At 44.7% G+C, this 18,372-nt stretch overlaps 1 protein-coding gene across 16 annotated transcripts in view; it reads right to left on the bottom strand.

Moving 5' to 3' along the window:
- The window catches only part of NRCAM (neuronal cell adhesion molecule), a 329,372-nt gene that overhangs the window by 157,521 nt on the left and 153,479 nt on the right, over positions 1-18,372 (bottom strand). For all 16 annotated transcript variants that reach the window (XM_070071141.1, XM_070071138.1, XM_008258359.4 and 13 more), the window contains one exon: positions 14,299-14,373. The gene's annotated coding sequence lies outside the window, so the exon portion shown is untranslated. The remainder of the gene's footprint in view (positions 1-14,298; positions 14,374-18,372) is intronic.

Below are 18,372 nucleotides of genomic sequence, written 5' to 3'. Positions count from 1 at the left end.
GTATAATAGTTTCACACAATAATTTTTTAAACATATTTATTTGAAAGGCAGAGAGAAAGAGAGAGAGAGAGCTTTACTCTCCCAAATGGCTACAACAGCCAGGGCTGGCTCAGCCTGCAGCCTGGAACTCCATCTGTGCCTCTCAGTACTTGGGCCATCTTCAGCTGCCTTTCCTGGCTCATTAGTGGGAAGCCGGATCAGAAGCGGAGCAACTAGGACTTCAGCCAGCACTCTGAGATGGGATGCCGGCGTCACATGTGATGACTTAACCCGCTGTGCCACAATGCAGGCCCAAAACAGTAATTTTAATGTGGCAATTCCCTCTTTTAAGGATGAACGTATTTGCTTTGCTTTTCTCAAAAGTACTTTTTTCTGTCTGCCCACCTCGCTTTCTCTGCCTCTCAAATACATAAAATGTAAAAATATTTAAATTATTATTAAATTATTATTTAAATGATTAAACTATAAATATTTAAATTATTATTTTTAAAAAAGGATCTTCCTTAATGTCTCTGAAATATCAGAATGACCCTTAATATTATGCCAAGATTTAAACGAGATAAATCACTTCCTTAATAGCTTCACACCATTAACTATTACATGAAGGGGCAGAGCTGTGGCACAGTAGGTTAATCCTCCACCTGTAGCACTGGCATCCCATATGGGTACCGGTTCTAGTCCCGGCTGCTCCTCTTCCCATCCAGCTCTCTGCTTTGGCCTGGGAAAAGCAGTAGAAGATGGCCCAAGTCCTTGGGCCCCTGCCCCGGCATGGGAGACCCAAAAGAGGCTCCTGGATCCTGACTTCGGATTGGCGTAGCTCCAGCTGTTGCGGCCATTTGGGGAGTGAACCAGCGGATGGAGGACCTTTCTCTCTGTCTCTCCCTCTCACTGTTTGTAACTCTACCTCTCAAGTAAATAAATAAATAAATAATAAATAAATAAATAAATAAATCTTTAAAAAATATTACATGAAAACAAAATCTCTCTTGTTCAGGATGAACTTGTTGTGCTGTCCCCAGTGTTAAAAGTAAATTCTGGCGGGCGCCGTGGCTCACTAGGCTAATCCTCTGCCTTGTGGCGCCGGCACACCGGGTTCTAGTCCCGGTCGGGGCGCCGGATTCTGTTCCGGTTTCCCCTCTTCTAGGCCAGCTCTCTGCTGTGGCCTGGGAGTGCAGTGGAGGATGGCCCAAGTGCTTGGGCCCTGCACCCCATGGGAGACCAAGATAAGCACCTGGCTCCTGGCTTCGGATCAGCGCGGTGCGCCGGCCGCGGCGGCCATTGGAGGGTGAACCAACAGCAAAGGAAGACCTTTCTCTCTGTCTCTCTCTCTCACTGTCCACTCTGCCTGTCAAAAAAAAAAAAAAAAAAAAAAGTAAATTCTTTGCACAACACGGAAGATCTCCCCTGTTAAATGCTAGGGTGGGAGCCTCAAGGCATAGCAGGCAACATCATCACCTCAGCATCCCTGGGCTGTTGCTTTATGCTGAGACCTTCCCTCATCACTGTGGAACATGCTTTTCTGATTGTCTTTGTTGTCTTGCTGAGAATTAAATGGTCGGAAAGATTTTAAAGTAGCAGTAGAATGCTGACATCTCAAATGAAGTCAAACGTACTAAACTCTCACTCATCTTTTTTCAAACCATTAGCTAAGCAGAACCATATGAAGATGACCCTTTTTGGAAACATGCTATTTAGAAAAAACCCTGCATTTTAATGGGATTTCAGAATACAGCCAGAGAAGTGACAATGCAGAATGAATAGACCGGGAAGGGGTTTGCCCTGGCTGGGCTGATGGCATCCATGGCCCTGACAAGAGTGGCTTCCCAACTGAGACACCACGTGTCTAACGGGCAGTCCACTTGCACATCCCCTCCCACATCACCCAAGTATGGAAGCCTTTAGCATTTTATCTTTAGAGAAACTTGATAGAAAGGAAGATGGAACTCAGGGCAGAACTCAGGGCAGAGGTCCGGCGGATGCCACTTCTGTTCACACAGAGAGCATTCTTCCCAGGGAACCCCACCATGGGAACAGCGAGCATCCTTGATTACAGCCCAGAACACCTCTGCAAGACGGTACACTTTCTGTAAAAGATGGAATAGATCTGTGGTTTTCTTTATGAGAACTCTGGTGTGAAATAGACGTGCACAGAAGCTCCAAGTGCAAATGGCCCCATGTGAGCGAAGCAGCAGCCGGGGAGAGGGCACCTAGCACACACCTCAGGTGCAGTGAAGCTCACGGAGGCACCCAGGAACACATTAATCCACACAGTCAAGGAATGCATTAATCAATACTGCACGCCCTATTGTCTAACTGTAGCATGCTAAAGAACACAGAGCTGGCAATCTGAATGTGAATTTCCAACATGCTGCAAGAAACAAAACCCTTTTCAGAACTGGCTCCATGCACCATATCCTTACTCCACTCTTTCAATAGAAATCATTCTCTCCTGTATTTGCGGTAGTTTATGGACTTGCTTTCTGCCACAGTCAACCAGAAACAAAGGATCTTTACAGACCAGCTGAGTTTGACAAAAGCCATAGAAATGCCTTCTGCAGATATGAAAACTCGACTCCATCCAAGAGATTTTTTTTCTTTGCTTTACAAAATGAATGCTGTCGTGAAAGGCGAAATAAGACAAAACAAAGCGAAAAACCAAACAAAAATCTGAGCAACCTATTTGTGTCTGCAGTCACTTGTGACAACAGCATTCTGCATTAGCAGCAGGGGCCTGGGTGCAGCCTCCTGCTCCACACTGGGCTTCATTTTCCTCCTGGGTTGTTCCCTAGATAACCCTCCTGTCAGGATCTCACTCTCTCCAAAAGCAGCCAAGGATGAAATGTCCAGATGCTGGAAGAACAGGATATGATAAAATACCCAGAAACCCAGGCACCCACGTCCACCCCTGCATTCACAGAGTGCACACGGCCAGAACACATGAGGCTGCCCAGGCGTCGCGCTGTGCGACTCGCTTCACGTGGTCATACACACAGGCCTCACTCAGTAGCTTGCAATGATTTTGGTGATAAAAACGCTAACATAAAGGCTGTAATTCTCAATGAACAAGGAATGCCATTGATAATCATCACTGGGAATACACTTCCTCTCTGGGGGGAAGAGTTTTTTCAATTTTTTCTTTTTTTATTTAAACAGATTTTTAAGTTTTATTCAAAAAATGAATGATAACATCCAAAATTTACAAAAGTGAGCTGACACTTGTCTACACCACTCCTGGGAAGGTACCGCAATACACCAGGAAAATAATTTAGCAACAGTTAACAAGAGCCTTACCAAGCTGTTCTCTTGGGGACAAGCCTTACATATACAATATTATTTTTTTAATTTATTTTTCCCCAAAAAAGAAACCTTTTATTTAAGGAATACAGACTTCATGTATTTCATAAGTACAACTTCAGGAATACAGTGATTCTTCCCACCATTCCCGCCCTCCCACCCACTCTCCCACCCCTCCTCCTCTTCCCTTTCCCATTCCCAGTACCATCTTCCACTAAGATCCATTTTCGATTAACTTTATACACAGAAGACCGACTCTATACTTAGAGTTCAACAATTTACACAGTAAACAAACAAGAAAACAACAACAACAACAACAACAAAACAAAAACTGTTCCTCAACAGCTCAATAGTCAAGACAAGGACTGGTCAAAATCATTGCAACTTGAAATTAGTTTTACTTTTTTTTTTTTTGGAAACGTAATTAACAAAGTACCCAAGAGTGATACATCTTTTGGAAGCACTTAGACATAGTTATAATACAATTCTCTGAGGACAAAAGTCCTACATGGGAAGTTAATGCCCAGTGACTCTTGTTAATTTAACAATTAACACTTTTATATATGATGTCATTGATCACCTGAGGCTCTTGACATGAGCACCTAGGCTATGGAAGCTTTTTGAATCAACAGATTCCTTCAGTATTTAGACAAGGCCGTAAGCAAAGTGGAAGTTCTCTCCTCCATTCAAAGAAAAGTACCTCCCCTTCTTTTATAACCACTTCTTTCCACTAGGGTCTCACCCACAGAGATCCTTTATGTAAGACATTTTTTGCCACACTGCCTTGGCTTTCCTTGCCTGAAATGCTCTTGTGGAATTTTCAGCCAGTCCAGAATGTCTTAAGGGCTGTTTCTGTGGTCAGAGTGAAGTGACTGTCATTCTATGAGTCGGCTGTGTGGACTGCTTCCCATGGTGGAGCATTAATTCTTTTTTAATTATATCTATTATTATTACAAGACTCTTAACCCTATCCATATGATCACTTGAACACTGAAGATGGTATTTTTCCCACGCAGCTGAAGGGGATTTTGGGTCCTATGGCAATTTTTTAAACTGTACCCTTAGAAATAAGTCCATAGGAATGTATGCAGAACTATACAGCTTTATAGTTACAAACTTCATACAATTCATAATTACAACTCTAGGAACATGGTGATTCTTCCCACTGTGCTGACCCTCCCACCCATACTCCCACTCCTCTTCCTCCTCCCTCTCTTATTCCCACTCTTATATTTTACTGATACCTATTTTCTTTTGACTTTATACACATATGTTTAACTCTATGTTAATTAAACAGTTCAACAAATAGTATATATATATTAAAAAACCTGTTCCTCAACAGTCAAGACAAGGGTTGTTCGTCATTGCTTCTCCAAGTGTCAATTTTACTTCTACAGATTGCCTTTTAGGTGCTCTATTAGTTATCATAGGTCAGGGAAAACATGTGGTGTTTGTCCCTTTGGGACTAGCTTATTTCACTAAGTATGATGTTTTCCAGATTCATCCATTTTGTTGTAAATGAGCAGATTTCATTTTTTACCACTGTATAGTATTCCATAGTGTACATATCCCATAATCTCTTTGTTCATTCTTCAGTTTTCATTCTTCAGTTAACAGGTGTTTGGTTTGATTCCACATCTTAGCTATTTTGAATTGAGGGGCCATAAACATGGGGGTACAGATAACTCTTTCATAGGCTGATTTCATTTGCCTTGGGTAAATTGCCAGGAGTGGGATGGCTGAGTCATATGGTAGGTCTATATTCAGATTTCTGAGGCTTCTCCATACTGTCTTCCACAGTGGGGAATCTTTTCCCCACATTCTTGCCAGCATTTGTTGTTTGTTGATTTCTGTATGAGAGCCATTCTAACAGGGGTGAGGTGAAACCTCATTGTGGTTCTGATTTGCATTTCCCTGAGGCCTAGTGATCCTGAACATTTTTTCATATGTCTGTTGGCTATTTTGATTTCCTCTTTTTCTGTTGTTGCCTCTTCACTTTCCTGTTTTTTTTGTTTTTTTTTTTTTTGTTTTTTTTTGTTTTTTTTTTTTGCAGTACAGAAGCTTCTCAATTTGATTTAATCCCATTTGTGAATTTTGATTTGATTGCTTGTGCCCCTGGAGTCTTTTCCAAGAAGTCTTTGCCTATGCCAGTGTCTTGCAGGGTTTCCCCAACTTTCTAATAATTTGCTGGTCTTGGATCATAGATTTAGGTCTTCAATCTACTTGGAGTGGATTTTTATCTAAGGTGTAAGGTAGGGGTCTTGCTTCATACATATGCATGTGGGAATCCAGTTTTATCAGCATCATTTTTTTTTTTTAATTTTTTTTTGACAGGCAGAGTGGACAGTGAGAGAGAGAAACAGAGAGAAAGGTCTTCCTTTGCCGTTGGTTCACCCTCCAATGGCCACCGCGGTTGGCGCGCTGCGGCCGGCGCACCGCGCCGATCCGATGGCAGGAGCCAGGAGCCAGGTGCTTTTCCTGGTCTCCCATGGGGTGCAGGGCCCAAGCACCTGGGCCATCCTCCACTGCACTCCCTGGCCACAGCAGAGAGCTGGCCTGGAAGAGGGGCAACCGGGACAGAATCCGGTGCCCTGACCGGGACTAGAACCCGGTGTGCCGGCGCCGCTAGGCGGAGGATTAGCCTAGTGAGCCGCGGCGCCGGCCTATCAGCATCATTTCTTGAAGAGACTGTCCTTGCTCCACAAATTGATTTTAGCTCCTTTGTCAAATATAAGTTGGTTGTAGATGCTTGGATTGATTTCTGGCGTTTCTATTCTGTTCCATTTGTCAATCCATCTGTTTTTGCACCAGTACCAGGCTGTTTTGATTATAACTGCCCTGTAGTATATCTTGAAATCTGGTATTGTGATGCTTCCATCTTTGTTTTTGTTGTATAAGACTGCTTTAACTAATCGAGGTCTCCTGTGCCTCCATATGAATTTCAGCATCATTTTTTTCTATATCTGAAAAGAATTTCCTTGGTATTTTGATTGGAATTGCGCTGAATCTGTAAATTGCTTTTGGAAGTATGTATTTGTTGTATCTTCTTCTATTTCTTTCTTTCATGTTTTCTAATTCTTATCATAGAGATCTTTGACATCCTTGGTTAAATTTATTCCAAGATACTTGATTTTTTTTGTAGCTATTGTGAAGGGGATTGATCTGAGAAGTGCTTTCTCAGCCATGGCATTGTCTGTGTATACAAAGGCTGTTGATGTTTGTGTACGGATTTTATATTCTGCTACTTTACCAAACTCTTCTATGAGTTCCAGTAGTCTTTTAGGGAGTCTTTTGGATCCCCTATATATAGAGCATGTGATCTGAAAATGGAGTTAGTTTGACTGCCTCCTTCTCAATTTGCATCTCTTTGATTTCTTTTTCTTGCCTAATGGCTCTGGCTAAAAGCTCCAGGACTATATTGAATAGCAATGGTGACAGTAGGCATCCTTGTCTGGTTCTGGATCTCAGTGGGAATGCTTCCAACTTTTTCCGATTCAATAGGATGCTGGTCATGGGTTTGTCAATCGCCTTGACTATGTTAAGAAATGTTTTTTCTATACCCAATTTGCTTAAGAGTTTTCCTCATGCATTTTATCAAATGCTTTCTCTGCATCTATTGAGATAATCATATGGTTTTTGTTCTTCAGTTTGTTAATGTGGTGTATCACATTGATTGATCTGTGAATGTTGAATCATTCCTGCATACTAGGGATAAAACCTACTTGGTCCGGGTGAATGATCTTTCTGATGTGTTGTTGGATTTGATTAGCTACAATTTTCTTGAGGATTTTTGAGTCTATGTTCATCAGGGAAACTGGTCTGTAATTCTCTTTCTCGGTACATCTTTTTCAGGTTTAGGAACTAAGGTGATGCTGGCTTCATAAAAAGAATTTGAGGGCCAGGGCTGTGGATCAATAGGCTAATCCTCCGCCTTGCAGTGCCAGCACACCGGGTTCTAGTCCCGGTCGGGGCGCCGGATTCTGTCCCGGTTGCCCCTCTTCCAGGCCAGCTCTCTGCTGTGGCCCGGGAGTGCAGTGGAGGATGGCCCAAGTGCTTGGGCCCTGCACCCCATGGGAGACCAGGAGAAGCACCTGGCTCCTGGCTTTGGATCAGTGCGATGCACCGGCCGCAGCACGCCAGCCGTGGCAGCCATTGGAGGGTGAACCAATGGTAAAAGGAAGACCTTTCTCTCTGTCTCTCTCTCTCACACTGTCCACTCTGCCTGTTAAAAAAAAAGAATTTGAAAGGATTCCCTTCCTTTCAATTGTTCTGAATAGTTTGAGAATAATTGGAGTTAGTTCTTCTTTAAATGTCTGGTAGAATTCAGCAGTGAAGCCATCAAGTCCTGGGTTTTTGTTTGTTGGGAGGGTCTTTATTACTGATTCAATTTCTGTCGGTTATGGGTCTGTTTAGGCTTTCTATGTCTTCATGGCTCAATTTAGGTGGGTTACGTGTGTCCAGGAATCTATCCATTTTTTCTAGGTTTCCCAATGTGTTGGCATACAGCTCTTTTTAGCAATTTCTGATGATTCTTTTTATGTCTGTGGTATCTGTTTACATTTCCTTTTTCATCACTAATTTTACTGATTTGGGTCTTCTCTCTCCTTGTATTGATTTGCTGGGCCATTGGTGTGTCAATTTTGTTTATTTTTTCAAAAAACCAGCTCTTAGTTTTGCTGATCTTTGGTATTATTTTTTTGGTTTCAATTTTGTTTATTCTCTAATTTTATGTATTTGTTTTCTCCTACTAGTTTTGAGTTTGGCTTGCTGTTGTTTTTCTAAATCCTTGAGATGCATTGATAGCTCATTTATTTGGTGCCTTTCCAATTTCTTGATGTAGACTCCAATTGCTATAAACTTCCCTCTTAACACTGCTTTTCCTGTATCCCTTAAGTTTTGATATGGTATATTGTCGTCTTCTCCCTAACTCTTCCCTGAGACTGCACTCACTCCACTTTTTTGAAACTATCTTCTCCTAGACTACAGTGGCAAGCTCCCTCCCTGCTCTGCCATTGTAATCCCCTCCTCGGGAGAGTTCTTTCAACAGCAGCTGAACTTGCTGAGAACAAGGCCGCAGGCTGCCCTCTCTATTTGGTAGCACTGTTCTGGTGATTTCCATGAACCACAAAGTTAAAGTTATGGCTCATGGCTCTAGCCTTATTTTATTACCAGCTCTCACTCTGGTGACCTGAGAAAAGATAAAAAGTACAGGTCAAAAGAGCAGCAGCAGGGGCAAGCATCGCAGCACTACAGGTTAAGACACGTCTTACAATGCCCGCATCCCATACTGGAGTGGAGGCTGGAGTTCTGGCTAATCTGCTTCTGATCTACTTTCCTGTTAATGTATCTGGGGAGACAGAAGATTATGGCTCAAGTGCCCAGTCCCCTGCCACACACATGGGATACCTGCCTGGTCCAGCTCTGGCTATTGTAGGCATTTGGGAATGAAACAGCAGACAGAAGACCTTTCTCTCTCTCTCTCTCTCTCTCTCTCTCTCACCTCTGTCTCTCTGTGTAAGCTATTCTGCCTTTCTAGTACATGGATTTTAAAAAAACTGTAGCAGGGAAAATAAATTTGATCCAAAAGATTTTTGCAAAGGGCTATTTGTAAGGTTACTGCATCAGCCCTTTGGTGTATCAATTCTAAGGTTGCTACCCATTTTCTTTACTGGAGTAACTTGGGCAACTTTCTCCTTCCGATTTGAAAGCAGAACATTCTCCCCAGCAAACTGCAGTGGGAAGAGAGGAGGAGCACATCAGCGAAGAAGGACTCCCACCGACCACCAGCATGAAGGCTGCTGCCAGAGGGATCGCCCCCTTTCTCACCCCTCTCACCACTGCTCTGTCTCCCACCCAACCCTCTCCCAGCAGCGTTGATGTCTTTCTTTAAATACCTTCCAACTGCTCTTTTTTTGTTTTTCTTTAAAATTTTATTTATTTATTTGAGAGGTGGAGTTACAGACAGACAGGTAGAGACAGAGAGGAAGGTCCTCCATCTGCTGGTTCTCTCCCCAAATGGCTGCAGCCAGCAGAGCTGAGCTAATCTGAAGCCCAGAGCTAGGAGCTTCTTCCAGGTCTCCCATGCAGGTGCAGGGGCCCAAGCACTTTGGCCATCTTCCACTGCTTTCCCAGGCCACAGCAGAGAGCTGGATCAAAAGAGGAGCAGCCAGGACTTGAACCGGCACCCATGTGGGATGCCAGCGCCACAGGCAGAGGCTTAGCCTACTACATGGCAGCAAAAATGGCCCCTCAGCTGCTGTTTCTGGGCCTTCAGAAGTGGCTACCAAGCTGAGAGCAGCCCAGGATAGCAGAGGAAGTGGGAGGGACGTAGGGGCATAAGAAAAATAGTCCTGTCCCATACTATCCAGGACAGGAGGTGAGAAGCAGAGAAGACTTACTCAAGAAGGCATCTCAATCATGGAAGCCATTATAACTAAGAGAAAAGAACCAGGAAATGTATTATAATCCAGCCTCCCTCCAGAACATTGTACAGGACATCAGATACGCTTCCAGCTAATGCCAGGACCCAGGACATCGCTCAGATCCATCGAGAAGGGCAAACTGAATGGTGGTACCCGGGAAGGAAGGACAGCCCCACCTCACCCCAGCGTGAGGCAGCTTCCAGGGGTGCTGCTCCGGGGGCGGGGCGGGGCAGCCACGCTGTGCAATTTGCTACAAGCACAACAGAGAGTCTGTGCACGTGCGTTTATGTTTCACAAGAGGCTGCTTAGATGAAATCTGAAGCTTGCTCTCCAGACAGCAGAGTGGAGAGGGAGGAAGTCAGTATAAGAAAAGATTGTTCTGGTTTTCTAACTTGCTGTGGACTCAGATTTGGTTGCTAGAAAACAGTACAGAGGTAAGTATTTGTTGAGACTGAGAGCCCTGTCTGGATACCTGTCAATCCTAGGATCTCTTCTCCCCCAGGTAACTGCTTCCCATCCAGAAGCTTTTCCTCACTAGTTTCATGAGGGCAAATATTCTTTCTGTGGATGCAGTACCTCTGGATTCAATCGGTATTAAGTAACGTGAGGCAAAACTCCTTAGCTTTAGGATGATCCTGTGGGACTGCTAGGCAGGAAATCAGATATGAGCTTATGAGTGTGACACAAAGGCCTAAACAGCTGACATCTAGGTCCAGCATATGCATCTCAAAGTCATCCCATAACCTTCCAGGTGCAGCCCAGTATCTGCACTTCAAACGGCCGGCCCCTTCTACCCTATAACCATCCCTCCTCTGGGGGAAAACTCAGATAGGAATTTTTCGTATTTACATCCAAAAAGTCCTTTGTTCCAGGAGGAGAAGAAGCAGGAAGGCAAGACCCATCCCCTTAAAACCCCCAGCCTCAACCGGACTTCGCACTCAGCCCTCTGCCTCTCTGCTGAGCTGCCCACCTGGCCTGGCCAGGTGTACTCTGCCCACTCAATCATGTAAACTCGCTCTCCTCCAGTCTGAGCAACTGGGCATTCTCTCTCAGGTTCTGTCTGGAAAGGTGCCCATCCGTTCTTACAGATGTCCCCGCCCTAATAAACCTTGCTATTTGCTTTCCACTTACTCTCTGTCTCACGCCTGAATTCTTTCTTGAGCGAAGACAAGGACCCTGCAGTTCTCTGGTAACAGGACAAGATTTTGATAAGCCTTTTTACTGTTAAAGAGAATTAAATTTATATTCCTATTTGGACTTTGTAATAAAATATGGTTCTCATTTACAAATATACTTAATTATAAGATAAAATCTTTCAGCTCTTGTCAGTTTTATTGTCTACTCAGAAGATGATTAGCCTACTGCTAAGATGTATGCATCATTGTGAAAAAAAAAATACTGCAAGTCTACGGAAGAAAAAACAGCTTTCAAGTCATTAATGAAACCCTATCGGTAAACCATTGCAATGACCAGCCAGATTCTTCTGTTCCCAGAGTATGCCAAATGGGCACATGCTTTTAAGGTGTAGCATGGCCATTATTTCTCAGACTCATTATGGTTACAATCAATACCAAACTTACCTAATGCACACCTGTATGCATTCAATCACCAAAGAGGAACTTGCAAGAAAGAAAGAAAAAAAGCACTGAAGGAAAGGAAGAAAGGAAAGCCCATGGTACAGGAGAAAATTTGGCATAAAAGTAAAGAAGAGAAAAAGCCAAAAGGTTACAAATGTGGCCAGGGCAGAAAGCCAATGGACAGCAAGAGCTCCCTGGGTGGCCTTTTCACTCTGGCTGACTGTTGGCATTCCACTGAGTCTGATATAGGCAGGCAGATAGGATTAATTGATTAGATTTGTGAGCTGGAAGACCATGCCCTCCACCACCACCCTCCTGTGTGATCCCAGGCCCCTGCCTGACCTCACCTGGACGCCTACCTGCCAATCAGACTACGTAACCACTCCCCTTTGGGAGTAAATAAAAGGCCTGGAGCACAGTGGGCCCCTCCCTTGTTGCCCTGCATCTCTGCACCTCTGGGCCTGCGGCCTTTTGGCTACTGCCCTGCCTCTGCTTTCCTGCCCGCACGCTTGCTCCACGTGGCTCCCGGCCTGCTCTCTGCCTCGGATGGACCCAACTTAGCTTCCAGACTTCCTTCTCCCCTAGATAAAGCCCTCACCTTCCTTTGCATTCCTCTCACTGAATCAAATGTTCAGTACTGACCATGCCACCTGACCCACTTGAGCTGATATTCAGAATTCTTCTCTGCATAGACAGCAAGAACTCAGAGGATTATTAATATCTACAATTATGAATAAGACTGGACGATATCAAGTCCTGCATAGCAGCTCATGTACCCAAGGCCGGTGGAAGGCAGACTTTCCATAAAGCAAGTGCACAACCCACGGGCGCACAGCTGGTACGCGCGACACACGCACTTGCACAGGGAAGGATGAGAGAATGAGGGATGGCAGCAGAACCCGGCCCGCCACAGGCCACAGTTTCTGGCCACTGCCATCGTTCCCAGAGGATACAGGACACTTGTGGTCCTGGGAAAGACTTCTGGGTGGGGAGAGGAGGACTCTAACTAGCTGCAAAAAACAAACAAACAAACAAACAAAAAAAAAAAACAAAAAACAACAAAAAAAAACCCACAACTTTTCCATTCTAATGTTAGAGGTTGAGCTCTTGAATAGCCTGGGGACAGGCTGAATACAAGCTTGCTTTAGAATTTCAGGAAAGTGCAGCAAGTCTTTGTGAGGCAAAGGAAAGATTTAGGGAGGGCACTTGGCATTTGGTTTCTGCCCCCAGGAAACCATTCACAGGGACCAAGCCAGATATTTCCGTGGTTCTGTTAGCACCTGACAACTCAAAGTCCCCCCGCAGTCACTTCACAAGCGGCTAACCAGAAAGACCAGTCAGAGAGAAGGGAACCTTTTCCTTTGTTGCTCTACAAGCCCAAGGTTTTAAATCAAATGTCTGGTGGGAAATGGAAGAAAGAAAAAAAATAATGGAGCCATCCAGGGGTCACCCAAGGGAGGGCTACAAAGTAGGGAAGCGCCCTCAGTTGGGTCCCATCCATTGCTGCCACCTTAAAAGGGACCAGGCTTTCTGGAGGAGGTCCCTCTGCCTGCCTTCTCTTCCTGTGTTCTCTCTCCGGGAGAAACCACATTTAAAAAAAAAATCTCCCACTCTTCCTTTCTACCTTTCGTAGGTACCACACAATATATCATCCATAGAATCTGACCTAGCTTACTGCTGATAATGGTAAGCCACACTACTTAACACCATTCCTACTAATTACCAATTTCTATCCATTCCAATCCGGCGTATACATCATCCACGTCCCTCTCGGAATGGACAGAGTTGACAAGTGCACTGCTTTACCTTTCAGCTGTTCTTTATTTGATGAACATATAGACAACTGTCAGACGGAGGGGTACATTAAAACTCCACAAAACGTCATTTTCCATTTACCAAGGCAGTTTTCTCTTCAAAGAGCCCCTTATCCAAAATTAAGGCTCTTTTGGCATTGGTCACAATCACCTAACTTAATTTTGCTTGTCTTCAAATTTTCACTATTCAAGGAGGAAATGTGTGCTACGTATCTGACTTACAAAGCAACATTCTTTGTTTCCAGGCTACTGATGTAGGACTTTCTGATGACATTTGGAAACACCCTAAGAACGAGTCATAGGAAATCAGCTCCAGTACAGCACAATGGAAGTGAATTCAGCTGAGGAATGAATCATTTCCTCCCAATTACAAAACGACATCTCAATGGATCAACTCACTAATTCTCCAGAAGGGAAAACATGCTTCCCAGAAGGATTTTACCACCTCAAAATCTTTGATAGAATCTTCTTTTCTGAAACCTATGAAGTAAGGACTAAAAGTTGGAACAATCATGCTTTCATATTCCTTAAGAAAGCCTTTATTGGTTGAGATACAATGCTCTTGAACTGTGTTCCAGATCGCCACTGAAGATATTCTTCATCAAGTTCAGTGCCATAACAGACGGCCTTTCAAGGCACCACAGCCTGGCCGGGTCCATTGGAGAGCTGGTGATTCTCAGGGGCACAAATGGCAATGGGTGGGCAGTGGGGGTGGGGAAGGAACTTACAAAGCAGAAAGCACCAAGTGATGTGTAAATGTTCAGAACCAACTTTTTATTACTTGGACTTCTTAGTGAAAAGTCATTTATGGATGGATGTACTCAGATGTGTGACATGTGAATATCTTCAAAGGAAATTCTTCTCTTGTACATTTACTCTGTAGATCCTGACTTCCTCTCTGCTGCTTTTTGGCCTTTATGAGTCATGATTTTGTAAAACAAAACTCTTCTACTGCACTATGAGAGGACATGAAGGGCTGGTTTTCTTCTCTACATATCTGATCCAACCTCTTTGACAAGTAATATGATTAATGTTTTTGCATCTGTATTCCTACTCCCTGTCTTGAATCATATTCTCTGGATTGAACGCTATTAAATAAGACAATAATATTACATAATCACATCGTTTTATGGTATAATTCCCTTCTTTCACGGTTACAAAGTTGAACGTTTTAAGAAGACAAACTCCTACCTTCGCAGAAGGTCTTATCCAAAGTTGTTCTTCCTTTTAATTCTTTAAGCCAAAAAAGCTCTTCTTAGCATTGCTCTGTGGGTTGAAGAGAGGGGAGGAAATGTTAACGAGACACTGGTAGTCATCAATCACCGCACACTGTCAATACAGAAGCTCCAACCAACTCCCTGATGGGCAACACAATTACAGAGAGCTCTGCAAGGAAAGACAAATTATGAATAGATTTGCCAAAACACATCTCTGCTGACTTCAATCAAAAGTGACAGCATGGGGCGGGTATCTGGCGTAGTGTTTGAGTTGTCGGGTGGGAAACCACATCCCGTATCAGAATGCCTGGGTTCACGCCCTGGCTCTGCTCCTGACTGTAGTCTTCTGCTAACGCAGATCTGAGGAGGCAGCGGCAGGTGAAGGCTCAAGGATTTGGGCCCCGTCACCCACTCGTAAGAACCAGACTAAGTTCCCTGCTTCCAGCTTCAGCCTGGCCAGGCCAGGCTGTTCTAGGTATTTAGGGGAGTGAATTAGAGTTCTCTCCCTCTCTCTCTCTCTCGCTCTCTGTGTAGCCTTACTTTCAAAGAAATAAGTACATAAGTATTTGTTAAAAAGTGACAGCAGCGAGGTGACTAGAACTCTGGTGATCATACTATTAATGGATTCCATCCTCAGGAAACAGAAATGATTCTATTTTCAGTTTGGGATTTTTATAACTGCATATATTACACACACACACACGGGTAAACTACTTCCTTGCTGTGAGCTCATTATTATTGTTATTATTTTTTTTATTTAGTAGCATAGAAATTCCTTCACCTATATTTGAAAGGTTCCAAATTTTCAACGAAGGCCACGAAGAGAGGATTGGAACAGATGAGACTCAAGACTGTTCCTCCGGGGCTACGACATGCTCAGCTATCAGTGCCCACAGAGCTCCGCAGTCCCTAGCTCTCCCCTTCTTATCCTTTGCAAGTATCCAAGCTGAGAACCAGCCAGCAAAGGACAGCATGGGTGGGCAGTAGGACAATCACAGCTGGGCACAGGCTGCTTCAGTTTTTAGAGGGCTAACTCAGTGGTACCCTGGGTTTTCCAAGAGTGGGTTTGTGCCTTTTTGGACTTTGGATTTTTGGAAACAGAAGTCATACTATCAACCTCTGAAAAACCTTTCAGAGAGGGAAACAAATGTCAATTCAGAAACTCTGGGCTGCACTCAAATGTTAGGATGACGATGAATCACAAAATTATTCTGCTTGTGAAAATATAAAGACATGTCACAATCTCAGCTGTTTCAGTGTATACATGTGTTATAAAACATTTTCTTTTTTTTTTTTTTATTGACAGGCAGAGTGGACAGTGAGAGAGAGAGAGAGAAAGGTCTTCCTTTTCCATTGGTTCACCCCACAATGGCCGCTGCGGCCAGCGCACCGCACTGATCCGAACCCAAGGAGCCAGGTGCTTCTCCTGGTCTCCCATGGGGTGCAGGGCCCAAGCACTTGGGCCATCCTCCACTGCACTCCCGGGCTGTAGCAGAGAGCTGGCCTGGAAGAGGGGCAACTGGGACAGAATCCGGCGCTCCGACTGGGACTAGAACACGGGGTGCCGGCGCCGCTAGGCGGAGGATTAGCCTAGTGAGCCACGGCGCCATCCTAAAACATTTTCTTATTAAACTGCAAGAAAAAGCTTTTAATGGCATGTAAAACTATTCTTATAGATTTCCATTGCATCAAGTGCGATGACATTTTATCAAGACAAAAGATTAGTATTGTGCAAGTGACTCTTCCTTGGAATAGAAATCACTATTACAGAAAAGAAGGATTTTTTTTTTTTTTGACAGGCAGAGTGGACAGTGAGAGAGAGAGACAGAGAGAAAGGTCTTCCTTTTGCCGTTGGTTCACCCTCCAATGGCCGCCATGGCCTGTGTGCTGAGGCCGGCGCACTGCGCTGATCCGAAGCCAGGAGCCAGGTGCTTCTCCTGGTCTCCTATGGGGTGCAGGGCTCAAGCACTTGGGCCATCCTCCACTGCACTCCCTGGCCACAGCAGAGAGCTGGCCTGGAAGAGGGGCAACTGGGACAGAATCCGGCGCTCTGACCAGGACTAGAACCCGGGGTGCCGGCGCCGCAAGGTGGAGGATTGGCCTAGTGAGCCACGGCGCCGGCCCGGATTTTTTCCTTTTCATTTAGTCCCCATTTTAAAGAAAACACCTCAGAAGTGTGTGGGAATCTATGGGAATCTGAAGTTATGTCTACAGTAACCACTCAAGTCAACAGACTTATATGGAGTATTTAATATGCATCTGTCAATATATTGAATAAATACAAATAAGGAAAAAAGAATACAATATCAGTAAGACATCTTTCTTATCACCAGGGCTGCAGTATATATGCTGATGGGGAAGACGGTCAGAACTGCCTCCAACCTTGAAGAAATGCAGTGCTTAGACAGCATATTGCAAAGCCACAGAAGAAGAAAGAACAATTTTGCAAGGGAGCACCAAGGATGGCCTCCCATAGGAGACAGCAACTGAGCTGAATCCCGAAGCGAGGAGGAAGGGAAATCGGGGCAGACAGAGTGTAGCAGCAAAGGAAATGCACTGGCCAGGTGAGCAGTGTGTGCCCAGTGAAGCTGCAGGCAAGGGCCTGGAGAACATGGCAAACAGGGCGTCTCCCCATGTCCCCTGGGGCCAGAGCACAAGGGGTCTTCACTGCCCCTTGTGCTGCCCTTTGAACTGGAGAACAATGCAAACCCACTGAAGGCTGACACCAAGAAAAAAAGACAGTTTATCAGTAGTGTGGGTGACCAGTGGCGATTAGAACTGGGAAGGGCAGACTGCTTAGGAAGCGTTTCCATAACCAACGTCTAAGACCCTTAGCTTCCAAGGGTAACCCCTGCCTCCCCCAACAACCACACACTGACTTACGGGAATCTGATTTTGCCTAAAAGAGGACTTGGCTTTCAGGCAATTGAAACCCACCTCCCTTAGGAGAAAGCCGCCTGTCATGTCTTCAGCCTACTGTAACGGAGCTCTGCTTTGAGATTGAGACCAAAGCCTCGTCTTGCTAGATCAATGTCCCCACTACAAGTATCTCTTTGGGGTAACCTCGCAGGCAAAGCATAATGTAAGCACTCTTGGGCCCTGGATGTTCTCCAGATAATGCCTGGCAGGGCAGACACAACACAGAAGGGTAGCCTGTTCCTTCCTTCTTAAAGCCTCTTCTAAAACAAGTTTCCGTCTGTGGCAAAATCAAGAGAAACCTAAACAGTGCTAGACCAAACTCTTTAGGGGAATTATCACCCCAACAGTCTGGCATCCCCCACTGCGTTTAAATACCTACACTAGACTGCTGTGCAGCAACTAAACTCTATTTCATAGACCACAAGAGTTTACAGCTAACTGCTGGGGAGTTATCCAATTAAAGTTGTCAATAAAATGAATGTAATTTTAAGGACATGTTAGAGGAAAGAAGAGAACCAACATTTAGTGAGCTCCTACTAGGTTCCAAACCTGTAAATATATTATAGCAGGAGCTGCATGAATTCTGGGAGATCAGTGTCATCATCTCTGGCACAGAAACCGAAAGGGAAGCACCGGCAGGTGGAGTCAATGATCCTGATCACACACCTGGCAGGCAGTGTTGCTGCAAGACAAAAACACTCGTGTAGGCGTTCAATGGCCACGCATTTGCTATTTCACCCCGTGGCTCTGGAGAGATGACGAGGAAACTTGGGGTGGTGGAGCTGCTGAGATTTAAGAGGAGGGTGGCAGAGGAGGAAAGTGCCAGAAAGAGTGGCCAGGTGGAAAGGAGCCATGGAGAAAGCCTAGAAAAAGAGGGTCAAGAAGGGAGGCAGTCTCAGAGTGGAAACACAGGAAGTAAAAAGCACCCCCCGAGTGCTACAGCTGCTGGCTCAAGTACTTGGGTTCCTGTTAACCCATGTGGGAGGCCTGGGCTGCATTCCCGGCTCCTGATGTTAGCCCTGCCCAGCCCTGACAGTAAACTAGCCTGAGGGAGTGAACCAGTAGATGGAAGCTCTTTTAATCTCTCTTTCAAATAAAATGAAAATAAAGAAATGAAAACAAGCAAGCC

Source organism: Oryctolagus cuniculus, chromosome 3 (assembly GCF_964237555.1).
Source record: "Oryctolagus cuniculus chromosome 3, mOryCun1.1, whole genome shotgun sequence".
Lineage (NCBI taxonomy): Eukaryota > Metazoa > Chordata > Mammalia > Lagomorpha > Leporidae > Oryctolagus > Oryctolagus cuniculus.
This window is presented reverse-complemented; position numbering and strand designations above follow the sequence as displayed.